At 39.6% G+C, this 14009-nt stretch overlaps 2 pseudogenes; both read right to left on the bottom strand.

Annotated features, from left to right (window-relative positions):
• Positions 1 to 1586: 1586 nt before the first annotated feature.
• On the bottom strand, positions 1587 to 12214 carry LOC143559117 (chaperone protein ClpB1-like; annotated as a pseudogene).
• On the bottom strand, positions 7971 to 9149 carry LOC143559140 (uncharacterized; annotated as a pseudogene).
• Positions 12215 to 14009: the final 1795 nt, after the last annotated feature.

The following is a 14009-nucleotide window of genomic DNA, read 5'->3' as shown; positions in this document are numbered from 1 at the left end:
ATCTATCTCTTCTCCAACTAACAACTCTGATAATTCAATCAGAACCTTCTTTTCTAGCTATCTCCTGATTGGGCGTGCCCCGTATACCTGCATGTAAAACCAAACTGATCAGTATGATACACAAATATCAAAACCATGCAACAAGATTTTTTTTGCTCACCGGGTCATAACTCTCATTCAGTACGACATCTAAAGCTGCTTCAGTAACTACCAAAGCAACACCATTTCATGAGCATTGGCCATTGTAGTATCCCCTGACAACCCTTGTAACATATATTCAGCTCCAAGGTTGGAAGTCATGATGATGACAGTGTTAGTGAAGTCAACTGTGAGGCCTTGACCGTCAGACAGCCTTCCATCATCCAGCATTTGAAGAAGAGTGTTGAAAACGGATTGATGAGCTTTCTCTACTTCATCAAATAACACAACACAGTAAGGTCTTCTCGTCACAGCTAACGTAAGTTGACCGCCTTCTGCATGACCAACATATCCAGGTGGAGCACCGATTAGCCGAGCCACAGAGTGTTGCTCCATGTATTCAGACATATCAATCCTTATCATAAGTTTCTCATCATCAAATAGTTGTTCTGCAAGAGCCTTAGCAAGCTCCGTTTTCCCAACACCAGTTGGTCCCAGAAAAGGAACGAACCAGTTGGTTGTTGTGCACGTCCCAAACCAGCACGTGATCTCAAAACCGCCTCGGCTACAGCACTAACTGCTTGATCTTGACCTACAACTTGTTGATGCAACCGGTCAGCCAGACCAATAAGCCTCTTTTTATCATCGGTCCTGAGTCTGGAGTCTGGACACTGGTATACCAGTCCACCTGCTCACCACCTCAGCGATCTGGTCAGCTATATAAGTTATTATTTTATAGGATTCGATTTTCCCTCGTTTAATGGATGATATTTGATACCAGTTAAACCTATGGTTATTAAATATTTCAAGACAAGTCCAAACGATTTCAGAAATTGTCATTTCTTATATTTAAAGCATAACCAAGTTTGGTTCGTCGTTTGGTTTTGATTGGCTGTCGGTACTAAAACTAAAACGATAAGGGTCAATTTAGCTATACTAAAACTAGACAATGCTATTTAACATGTTAATTTTTCTTCTTTAAAAGTCCGAATGGATTAGTATCATCACGATGGAGCATTTTTTTTGTCTCTACAACCTACTGCATGTAGTCGGCAACGGCAACGCCAACGCCACCACTTTCTAAACCATACGAATTATCCCATGAACTTTGGTGGTATAGTTCATTATTCAACATGGTACATTGTTATATATTTTACCAAATACTCTCCTGCTCCATCTTATTTCTTTATATATCTTTAAAAATCCTAGTCTCAAATTCTCAATCCACCACCATGAATTCAAACAGCCCAAAACCACAAATTAAATTCAAAACGAAACGTCAAAACCCTTTAAACCTTCACCATTTAATAATCATGACTCTCCATTATGTCTCTCTTTTCCTATAAAACTTGACCCAAAAATAATCGACGACTCAAAAATAGACCAATTGTACTTCTAGGTTATGCATCCGTGTCATCGACATCAACCACCTCCTGAACAATCTTCCTCTACTTCACAGCACGTGCGGTAGGGACTTGAATCAGTATATCAGAGTATGCTCGGTTGCAACATTACCCGATTCACCATTTTTCTCCACAACGTAACTCAATTCTTCAACATTCATGCCTGCATCTATGTACACTGTTGAGTTTTCATCAATCTCTTCTCCAATTAACATCTTTGATAATACAGTCACAACCTTCATTTCCAGCCATTTCCTGATGGGGCGGGCCCCATAAGCCTGCATGTCAAACCAATTCAATCAGTAAGATGAATATGTATCATAATAATTAACAAGATTTTTTTGATGCTTACCGGATCAGAACTCTCATTTAGTATGACATTTAAAGCTGATTCAGTAACACCTAAAGCAACGCCCCTATCAGCGAGACGAGCAGCCACATTTTTTAATTGAAGTCTAGCCACTTTTTTTAACTGGTCATTTGATGGTGAATGGAACATCACTATCTGATCAAGGCCTGTTCAACAGCTCGGGTTTAAAGCGCTTCTTCACCTCCTGCATCACCATTTCACGAGCATTGGCCATTGTGGTCTTCCCTGACAGCCCGTTTAACATATGTTGAGCACCAAGATTGGAAGTCATGACAATTACTGTGTTAGTGAAGTCAACGGTACGGCCTTGACCATTAGTCAATCTTCCATCATCCAACATTTGAAGTAAAATGTTGAAAACCAATTCATGAGCTTTCTCTACTTCATCAAATAATATTACACTATAAGGTTTTCTCCTAACGGCTTCTGTAAGTTGACCGCCTTGATAATAACCAATATACCCGGGTGGAGCACCAATTAGTCGGGCCACAGAGTATTCCAGCATGTATTCAGACATATCAATCCTGATCATAAGTTTCTCGTCGTCAAATAATTGCTCTGCAAGAGCCTTAGCAAGCTCGGTTTTCCCAACACCAGTTGGTCCCAGAAAAAGGAACGAGATGTTAACAATGATAATAGTGTTAATCATGATAATCAGAGAGAATGATAAGGAATGGAATTGATAAACTTTGTATATTTGATGATCTTTTCGTGAACATGATACACTGAATAAATAGCCTACTACATTTTGATAAACAAGGAAATGTAATAAATGACGTTGAAAGGAAAGGCTGTCAATTAGTAAGCCTAGAAATCAACCCCAAATATATTATGATCTTGATTGTAAAGGGTCAATGGACTATCTTGGGAAATGATGTTGACGGATCCCTTGAATATTTCAACATTCCCCCTCAAGTTGAGTAGTGGGATTTCCAATATTCAACTTGTCAAGACAACGCATAAAAATTTTCCCATTAACCGCCTTTGTTAATATATCTGCGAGTTGATCTTCTGATCGGATAAATGGAAGCTCAATGATCTTGTTCTCTAGTTTCTCTTTGATAAAATGTCGATCCACCTCAACATGTTTTGTGCGATCATGTTGAACTGGATTTTCTGAAATCTGAATAGCCGCCTTGTTATCGCACATAATTTTGCTACTTTGAGTTGGAGGGTATCCAATTTCATTTAAGAGCTTTCGTATCCACAATGCTTCTGTCAGGCCTCGTGCTATCACTCGAAATTCTGCTTCAGCACTTGAGAGGGCTACCACTTTCTGTTTCTTGCTTCTCCAGGTAATAAGGTTTCCACCAACAAGAGTAAAATAACTAGATGTTGATCTCCGATTTCCTTTATCTCCCGCCCAATCCGCATCAGTATACACTTGGGTCTCTAAGTGCCCATTTGCCTTGAATAGGACTCCATGGCCGGGTGTCCCTTTAAGGTATCCGATTATTCTTAAGGCAGCTTCCATGTGGGAAACTTGAGGTTGATGCATGAATTGGCTTACAACTCCTACTGCATAAACGATGTCTGGACGGGTATGTGAAAGATATATTAGCTTTCCTACTATCCGCTGATATCTTCCCTTGTCGGCCAACTCCGCCTCTTCTTCCATATAGAGTTTTGGTTCACCACCGTAGGAGTATCCACAGGTTTGCAATCAATCATCCCTGTTTCAGCCAATAGATCAAGAACATATTTCTTTTGGCAGATAAAAATTCCCTGTTTAGACCTCAGAACTTCAATTCCAAGGAAGTATTTGAGTCTTCCAAGATCTTTCATTTCGAATTCTTTAAACAGACTAGTTCTCAACCTCTTTATCTCTTCCTCATCATTACCTGTGATTATCATATCGTCAACATAAATAATTAAGCACGTAACGAGTTTACCCTTCCGTTTAAGGAATAGAGTATGGTCAGAGTTACTTTGTTTGAAGCCATATTTTTTCATGGCTAAAGTGAATCTGCCAAACCAGGCTCGAGGAGACTGTTTCAATCCATATAAGGATTTCTTCAAACGACACACTTCTCTTGGATTAGAACTTTCCATGAATCCGGGGGGGGGGGGGGGGGGTTCATATAGACTTCCTTCTCAAGTTCTCCATGCAAGAAGGCATTTGTCACATCAAACTGATGAAGAGGCCAATTTTTATTTGCAGCTATAGAGAACAGAACTCTGATTGTGTCAATCTTGGCTACCGGAGAAAATGTCTTGGAATAATCTATCCCGTACATCTGAGTGTACCCCTTTGCAACCAGTCGGGCTTTGTATCTTTCGATGGTTCCATCCGGCTTGTGTTTTATAGTAAAGACCCAATGACATCCCACTGTTTTCTTTCCATGGGGAAGAATACATCTTTCCCATGTGTCATTCTTGCTTAATGCATCCATTTCAGTTTTCATTGCCTCTCTCCAATTTTTTGACTCTAAAGCTTGTTCGATGGAAGTTGGAATTTCTTCAGATTATAGAGAGGTAGTAAAGGTCTGGGCCTCTAATGATAAGTTCCCTTTTGCTATGTTAGCCATCGGATATCTCGAGCCTCTAGCTTCTTTCTCAGGGGAGTATCTTTTTGGAGGTACACCCGTGTTAGTTCTAGGCGGGAGTTCATATCTAACCGGCTCTTCTTCAGTGTGATTCTCTTGTTCAACCTGTGAAGACTGTTGTTCTGATTCATGGTTAGATGAGTCAGAAGGTTCACTATTTTCATGCGTTTCACAATTAATGTTTGAATCGGAGAGATGAGAGTCAGTAGGAGACTCCTACTCGGCTCTTGAGTTTGAGAATTACTTACCTTAGACATTAGATTGGGGAGATCATTGTTAGCGGTACCATTGCCTGGGCATGTGGATTGTGGTAGTGACGTGTGAATAATTTCCTCTGATGACGGCATCCACTTCAACCAACTCAATGCGTCAATGTACTCCTTTCCCCCCTCACTAGTGTGTTGGGTGTCGTAGAAGTATTCGGTTTCAAGGAAATCACAGTTCATCGTGGTGAACGTGTGACGTTTGCTCGGGCTGTAGCACCGGTAACCATGTTGGTTTATTCCATAGCCCACAAACACACATTTTTCAGCACATGGGTCAATTTTGGAACGTTCCGTTTTTGGTATATGAACAAAAACAGAACATCCAAAGACACGAGGTTCTAGGGTAAGTGTAGATGGGAGTTTATGGAATTTGGACATAACTTGGAGTGGGTTTTTCAAACCAAGGGCTCTTGTTGGGAGACGGTTCACAAGGTAGGTTGCGGTAACAAGAGCCTCGGACCAAAAATAATTTGGAACTTGGGATTCAATCATGAGAGCACGGGTTATTTCTAATAGAAAACGGTTTTCTTCTTTCGGATACCCCGTTTTGTTCGAGTGTATGAGCACAGGAGGTCTAATGAATTATTCCCCCCTTTTGACAGAACTCTTTCATGGGGTTATTTACATATTCTCCTCCATTATCAGATCTGAGAATTTGTATGTTTGCTTTTAAATTGGGTTTTGACCATGGCACAAAAATTTGTGAATTTTGTAAATACTTCGGACTTACTTCTCAAAAGGTAAGTCCAAGTCATGCGTGTGAAATCGTCAATAAATAGCAAAAAATAACGGAAATTTTGTCCCCCTCCCCCAACTTTTGCTGGACCCCACACATCCGAATGTATTAATGAAAAAGGAAAGTCAACCTTAGTATCATTCGATTTGAAAGTATGTCTATGACTCTCGGCAAAAAAACATGTCTCACAATTCAAGACTTTATTCGTAGGAAATAACTTAGGAAACAAATGATGTAAAAAACCGGTGGATGGGTGTCCCAATCTTCGGTGCCATAACCAAGCCTCCCTATCTGCAGATCCATGAGCTAGCATCACAGTTCCTTGTTGAGTCACTACTTCATCCACATAATACAACCCTTGGCGCTTAGTACCACACCCAATGATCTTCCCCGTCCTGATGTCCTGTAAAATACAAAATGTAGGGTGCATTAGAACCACACAGTTCAGTTCTTTTGTAACATGACTGATCGATAATAGTTTATAAGATATGGAGGGAACATAGAGAAAGTTTGATAATTCCATGTCTTGCGTTACTTTAATCGTCCCTCCCCCTTTTACTTGAATAATCTATCCATTTGCGGTATGAATACAAGATTTCCGAGGTTTTGACTTTGTACATATGTCGGAAATCCCACAGGTCATTGTATCCGTGGCACCGCAATCAAATATCCATGAGTCAACTTTTTTTACCACTAGCTGCCATGTTAACTTCCCCATTAGTAAAGGGAGTATTTAATTCTCCTTTAGAAACATCAGGGGGCTGTTCTGGGCTGTTCTGTTACTTCTTTATTTTGAGATTTGTTTATTTGTTCAAGTAAAAAAGGATCTGATGAGTAACAGGAAAAGGAGGGTTTTGAGGGATATTCCTCAAACCCTATACCTGTTACAGTAGTTTCTTCCTCCTCTTCATCTCCTCCTACGACCGCCATGAAACCAGTCCCTCTGCCCTCGTTTCCAGTAAGTTTCTGATGATTATTGCTACTACCACTGTTGGTGGTCTCTTGGCTACCCATGGTGGCGGCTCCCTTACCCCTTTTGTGACCATCGGCCCACCACTCAGGGTATCCTACAAGTCAGAAACACTGCTCTTTCATGTGTTTATTCATACCACAGTGATCACATTTAAGCTTGCTTTTGTCAACCCGGAATGAAGACAGATTAACTTTTTAGTCTGACCGGCGACCCTTTGAAACGAGCCCTACCCCCATCGAAGTCACTGGTCAGATTCACCCCTAATGCCGCCTCTTGTTGTGTCGCCCCCAGAATTCTGATGGGCTGTTTCTTTCCGACAGTTGCGTAGGCGGCTTCAGCTGTCGGCAAGGGGTCCCACCGGAGTATCTCCCTTTTCATGGGATCGTATTTCCGATCAAGGGCGTTGAGAAACTGAAACAATTTATATTCTGACCTGATTTTGTTATACGCAGCAATGTCGGTGAGGCACGTCATTGGATTGGGATCTCTTCGTTCAATCTCCCCCCAAATACCATGCATCACGATCCAGAATTCTTCTAACGGTATGCCATTTTGCTTCAACCCATTTGCTTTGACATGGAGATCGAAGGTCTGAAGCTTATCCTTGCCGCTACTATATGTAACCGTAAGAGCTTCCCACAACGTTTTTGCTTTCGGGAACTCTGTTAAGTTACTAGCAATGGTCGGCTCAATATTTTGAATAAGCCATGAAAACACGATCAGATCATCCTGCTCCCACTGTTCATATTTTTCATCTGTGGATTCCGGTGGGTCTTTGGTGAGATGGTTTAAGAGAACTTTCGATTTTCCCCCTATGGCAACTCGTATCATTCGAGCCCATAGAGGATAGTTTTGGCTTGTGAGATTGAGGCTAATTTTAAGGTTATCGGACTGATTTGGTTTGGTATTCTGGATTTGGGTTTGGTTTTGAACTCCATTTTTAAGGAGATTGGCAATCTGGATGGCCAGATTATTGGTATCTTCTTCGGACATGTTTCAGATTTTCGGTAGATGATGAGCACAACCGGGTTTTTGGATCATGAACACTGCTCTGATACCATGTTAACAATGATAATAGTGTTAATGATGATAATCAGAGAGAATGATAAGGAATGGAATTGATAAACTTTGTATATTTGATGATCTTTTCGTGAACATGATACACTGAATAAATAGCCTACTACATTTTGATAAACAAGGAAATGTAATGAATGACATTGAAAGGAAAGGCTGTCAATTAGTAAGCCTAGAAATCAGCCCCAAATATATTATGATCTTGATTGTAAAGGGTCAATGGACTATCTTGGGAAATGATGTTAACGGATCCCTTGAATATTTCAACACGAACCAGTTGGTTGTTGTGCACGTCCCAAACCAGCACGTGCTGATCCCTTGAATATTTCAATCACCTCACTTATCGAACCACCCGAATAACTCTTCACATTTTTACACCTTTTAATTGCAGGCCCTCTTAAATTCTTACACTTCAAAAACAGAGCATTACCCAAATAACCAAATAAACCCAGTGACATTAATTATTAGTTGCAGAAAAAGTGAGAACAGAAAAACATCCTGATCCGCACCTTATTTATATCTTATGCAAAAAGCATGCGCAAATCGCCCATATACGAGTGGCTACATATTTTTGCATAAAGTTCTCTCTACATACGAAATAATAATTAGGAAAGCAAATGAACTAGATGAAAAAAACATAGCATGTTTGCTCGATTAAGTTTAACCGAACAAACAAACTATACATGTTTTCATGTTCGTTTGTTTAAAAAAATGAACAAAAAAATTTGTTCATGTCTGTTTGCTTATTAAATAAATAAACTTTCCACTGAAAGGTTCATTGAACGTTCGGTTCATTTACATACCTAACAATAATATATAATTAAAATATGAGTTTATTATGTCAGCTAAATTTATTAACGAGAGAGAAAGGAACACCTTAGTGAACTGTGATGGCAAAAGAAAAAGTGCAGCTATAAAGCAGCCCCCAAATTAATTAAATTAGTATTTGTTATATCTTTGTTGTCTACATTTATACGCACCTGAAATACAAACAAACAAAAAAAATAAAGCATTAGTAACAGACAGTTGGCTACAACAGTTATACGAGAAAACACGCGGGCTTTTGCAAGCGACCACTAATATAAACTAATATAAAACTTCTTCCAGCTCATCATATCTTCAACTAGATTATCCATACGAACAACGCCATACTTATACATATGTCACGTTTTCTAGATTTAAAGAAATCTTAAGAGTCAGTCCCTTTATATGAATATTTTGCCTTTACACTAATAATTTTAAAACTCATCCGTTACAGAACGGAAAATTGGTAAGAGGAAGAACCAGTTTTGCTCCACCGAGAGATGCCATCCATGACACATAGTGATCCCAGCTCATATTCAGATTCTTGAATTATAAAAAAATATAAAAACTTAAAAACTATTCAAAAACATAGAAGCATAAAAAAATTGATACTGAATTACCTCATAATGCCATTGATGGTGAGTTGATTACACCAAGAATATAATCTTCCATCGATGACTATAATATCACAAACAAAAACATGACTAAAAATATAAAACCGAAAAGAATAAAAGCAACTTCAATCTAAGTTAGAAAAATAACCTTGAAACGTATACGCAAAAAAAATCTACCGGTGGTAAAATTTTCAGCAAACTCCCCATATTAGTTCTTGCTTCCATGGCTGCATACAGTTAAAGGTAAACATTCTTAATTAAAAAAGTCTGAGTTAATAGGTTTAATACATGAAGAGCATGTTATATGATCACATTACCAAACACATTTTAATAACCTATGTTGTGTTAACTATCAAAATGTAGACTAACGGAGATCATAATCCCAAAACCACCTCAAATACTCACACACCTCAAATACTCACACAGGCATTTCATCGAACAGGTGGTATGCATATATTGAATCAAATAAGAGGAGTCCTCAACGGGAAATAACAGTAAGCTAATCAAATAAGTATTTAGATTCCATGACTTTATTCATGATCAAATTTAAAATCTATCTAATAATGCATCTCCATCGTTTCAATTACCTTTACTCAAGTCAATAATTAAGCTTTCTACAGATATAGTTACTTAAATCAATCTATAATACATTAATTAATAGAAATTAGAAAACCTCAGCCTTATTTTAAACCTAATTTGATAAATTCTCACAAGCATCTACAATTATAACAGCTAGGGTTTCGAATCAAGCATAAACGAATGTATCAAATCATACAACAGAAACTGAAAGCTAATGAACAATAGAACAAACCTGCTTGTTGTACCAAAGTCCAAACTTCGACCTCGAAAACGCTGCCGCATCACCGCCGTCGGAACAATCAGGTACAAAACGCCGGTTGAACCTCATAGAAGATCGAATTAACGCTCCGAAACTGGTGAATACGAGTTGAAATCCAGTGACCTAGGTTTTTAGGTGAAGATAAACAGTAAATTGACGAGTGGAAACACCATTAATAGGGCAACAATTGACGGAAGATAGGTAGGATTGAGCCTATGCTTACGAGGCTTAAGATTTGAAATCGAATTGGAGAGATTGAAGGAAGAGAAGAGGGATGTGAAATAAAATGAGGTCAATGGTATTTTAATTTTAATATATCTTTTATTTACTTTGCAACCATGGTTTGGAGGGTAGGTTTGCAACCGTGCTGACTTCGGTCGGTAATTTTTTGATCTTTTCCATTATGGTCGCAAAACAGCCGCAAAATTTGCAACCGTTAATTTCGGTTGCAAAATTTTGGTAGCAATAGCCCACTTTTCTAGTAGTGCACGTGATCTCAAAACCGCCTCGGCTACAGCACTAACCGCTTGATCTTGGCCTACAACTCATTGATGCAACCGATCGGCTAGACCAATAAGCCTATTTTTCTCATTGGTCCCAGCTTGGTCACTGGTATACCAGTCCACCTACTCACCACCTCAGCAATCTGGTCTGGTCCCACAGTCTCTGTCACCATTACATTTTCACTTGCTTCACTTTCAATTCTTACTATATCAGTCTCCACTGCTTCGATTGCATCATAATTCAAATTTGCAACTCTTTTGGAATGACGTATCCGCTTTACTTCTTCCAACGACGCCAACAGTTCTTCCCGTTTTTGTTTCAAACTTCGAATTTCATCGATGCTTTCTTTTTCCTTGTTATACTTCAACATCAATGTCAGAAGTCTATCTTTCAAGTCATCAAGTTCTGTTGTCACCTGAAAAACGGCCACACTTTAGTTTATACACTATAAGTAAAATCAACCAAAATTCTTAACAATGCGTGCTATCAAATTAATGAACTCACTTCAACAAGGCGAGCTTTGCTTGCTTTATCTTCTTCTTTCTCTAAAGCATGAACTCCAACTGCATCTGCTTCCTTTCAAGATTATCAATTTCTACATGCTGACTATTTAATTGCACCCTCACATTTGCACATGCTTTATCCATAAGGTCAATAGCCTTATCCGGCAAGAAACGTGCTGCATATAATTTCCAACAAGTTTATGTAAATGACTGCATCTTGACTAAATTTTGTAATTACAATAGAGCGGGAACCCTCAATATATAAGAAACTTGAAACTTAACTCAAACCCGTGGGCTAAAAGTAAATAAAACCTGATAATTTAATACCTACATTTAACAACTACTAAATATTTTTTTTAAAGAAATAAGTTATACCAGTTATGTAACGGCTTGAAAGTTGAGCTGCAGCCACAAGAGCGCAATCAAGAATCCGAACACCATGGTGGCCATCATATCTCTCTTTCAACCCTCTAAGAATGCTTATGGTGTCAGGAACACTCGGTCCGGCCACCAAAACCTTTTGAAAACGTCTCTCAAAGGCTGCATCCTTCTCCACATGTGTCGTGTACTCTTCCAAAGTGGTTGCTCCATTGCACCTAATCTGACCCCTAGCCAGCATAGGCTTGAAAAGATTTGCCGCATCCATGGACCCACTGCACCGACCCGCTCCAAGAACAAGATGCATCTCATCAATGAATAATATCACATTCCCTTGCGATTCTTCCGCTTCTTCAAAAACCGTCATAAACCTCTTCTCAAAATCACCTCTGTATCTGGTTCCAGCAACCAACGCCCCCATATCTAACGCCACAACACGCACATCACTAAGATTATTTGGCACATCACCTGCTAGAATCCTCTGTGCTAATCCCTCAACAACAGCAGTCTTGCCTACACCGGGCTCTCCAATAAGAACAGGGTTGTTCTTTGTTCTTCTTGATAGAACACTAATCACTCTCCTAACTTCCTCATCTCTCCCAATTACAGGATCAAACTTTCCAACTTGCTCAGCAAGATCACGACCGTAGGTTTTAAGAGCCTCGAAATTAGCATCTCCATTTCCAGAAGCACCTTCCACTTTCTTCACTTCTTTATCTCTAAGTCTTTCAACCTCATTGTTCACTTGGGGTTCACCTTTCACCTTCATCACTTGTTTACCTCTCTGAGTTTTTACATCATTTTTCACCGGGGTTGCACTTTCTAGTACCTTCACATGCATACCTGATCTAAGATTTTTTACCTCGGTTCTCACCCCGGTTGCACTAACTCCAGCTTCTTTTAACAGACCCCTGACTTGGGTATCTTTAAGAAGATTTAATATCAACTGATACAGTACGATACCCTTTTATTACAGAAGTATCTGGTAGACGTTGTTGGAGTTAATTCCCGAACCGAGTTATGGGTCGGGAAGGTGGGGCCGGTTCGAGCCAATGGATTGATCTCATTATTTATTTAATTATTGCAGTTAGAGATAATTATCTATTTTATTTATTAGATAGAGAGGAATTTTATTTAATAGATAAATAGGAGTTTGTGTTTTACTCAAGCTGTAATCGAGCCTCTATATAAACCCAAAGAATTCATGTAAGGGTTAAGAGAGAATTGATCAAATTTTGAGTTATTTTCTTGATTAATAAAATTGGTGAGTTGTGCCAAATATATTCTCGTGTTTAATTCGATCTGGGCCACTAATTGGCATCAGAGCAAGGATTAGTTAACCTCAAGATCGCAGGAGGAGCAGACCAAGAACAACCGGGTTTGTGTTCGAGCAGTGAGACGAGGGTTGCATATCGAACAAAAGGAGTTGTTCGGTTCAAACAGTGTTCGGTTCCAACTGGTTTCGCAGGTTCTATTCAAGCAAGGCAGACGCAGGTTTTTTGTGTTCAAGAACAAGGGTTTGATTCTGTAACGGGCTAAGGTGTGTTAGGCAACAGGAGGATCAGTGCATTCTTTCTGGGTTGTGTTTTGTGATTAAGAAACTAATAAAGAGTGTCACAAAAGTCAAAACTCAAAAAGAATAAAAGTGCAGAGGTGTTGTGCGTACAAAGGAATTGAAAAAAAAAAGTTTACAATAATTGTGTTGCAATTGTATTTATTTTGCACGATTTATTTTTTCTTTAAGAGGTATTTGTGATTCGGGTGTTGCGAGCAAACGGGTTCGGTTCTGAAAAGTTATTCGGGACTGATTTGTTTGTGTTTGTTCCAACGGACCGAGCAAGGGAGTTCGACACCGTTAAGTGTTTACCAACGGAAGAGAAAAAAGACGTCAATGGCGGATTCCGAAGAAAGACTGATAATCCCACCCAAAGCGAAGGGGGATATCAGTGCAGGTTACAAAGCTGAACGGAACAAATTACATCACATGGGCGATTGTGGTGGAAGCGATTTTGGACGATCAAGGATTATGGGAAGTCGTTCAACCGGAAGAGGGCGCGGCTATTGATGCGAAGAAGAATAAAACGGCAAGGTCGTTTTTGTTCCAAGTTATGGAAGGTAATATTCTTCTTCAGGTTGCTCAATACAAGAATGCTCGAGAAATATGGGCGGCTTTGAAGGAACAGTTTGTTGGGGCCGAGCGAGTCCAAAAGGCTCGACTCCTAACTTTGAAAAGTGAATTTGAGAAACTCAAGATGGCGGAAGACGAGACTGTTGATTAGTTTGCGGGAAAAATAACCGGTATGGTTTCAAAGGCAACGGGTCTTGGTCACGTATTCGAGCAAGATGTTTTGGTGAAAAAGTTACTCGACGCGGTTCCAGACAAATACTTCAATCTGGTAGCTTCAATCGAGCAAACGGTTAATCTCGATAGTATGAGGTTTGAAGATGCTGTAGGAAGACTTAAGGCGCTTGAGGAACGTTTACGAGGAAGATAGCGCGCTGCTTCGGAGTCTCAAAGTCAGTTACTTTTCAATCGATCAGAAGGTAGTTACAAAGGTAAATCGTATGATCAGTCCGGTAACCGAGCTAAAGGTGGGTCGAGTTCACTGGAACATGGAAGAGGCCGGGATACCGGAGGACAAGGATCGTACCAAACCGAAGGACGGGTAAGAGAAAGGAAAGACCGCTCCCAGATTAAATGTTTTCGGTGTGACAAAATGGGACACTTTGCGTCCTTGTGTCCGGAACGAAGACGAGAATATCAGGAAGCAAATCTCACTAAAACGAATGAACCAGACGATCGTGATCTGGCAGGTTATTTAAATCTTCATGAGACGGTTTACTTAAACGAAGAACGAGTTA

The sequence above is a fragment of the Bidens hawaiensis genome, unplaced genomic scaffold, assembly GCF_021521415.1.
Source record: "Bidens hawaiensis isolate Kalapana, Puna unplaced genomic scaffold, B.hawaiensis_p1.1 tig00019700_1, whole genome shotgun sequence".
Classification (NCBI taxonomy): Eukaryota; Viridiplantae; Streptophyta; class Magnoliopsida; order Asterales; family Asteraceae; genus Bidens; species Bidens hawaiensis.
The sequence above is the reverse complement of the archived record's forward strand: the minus strand, read 5'-3'. Positions and strand labels throughout refer to the sequence as shown.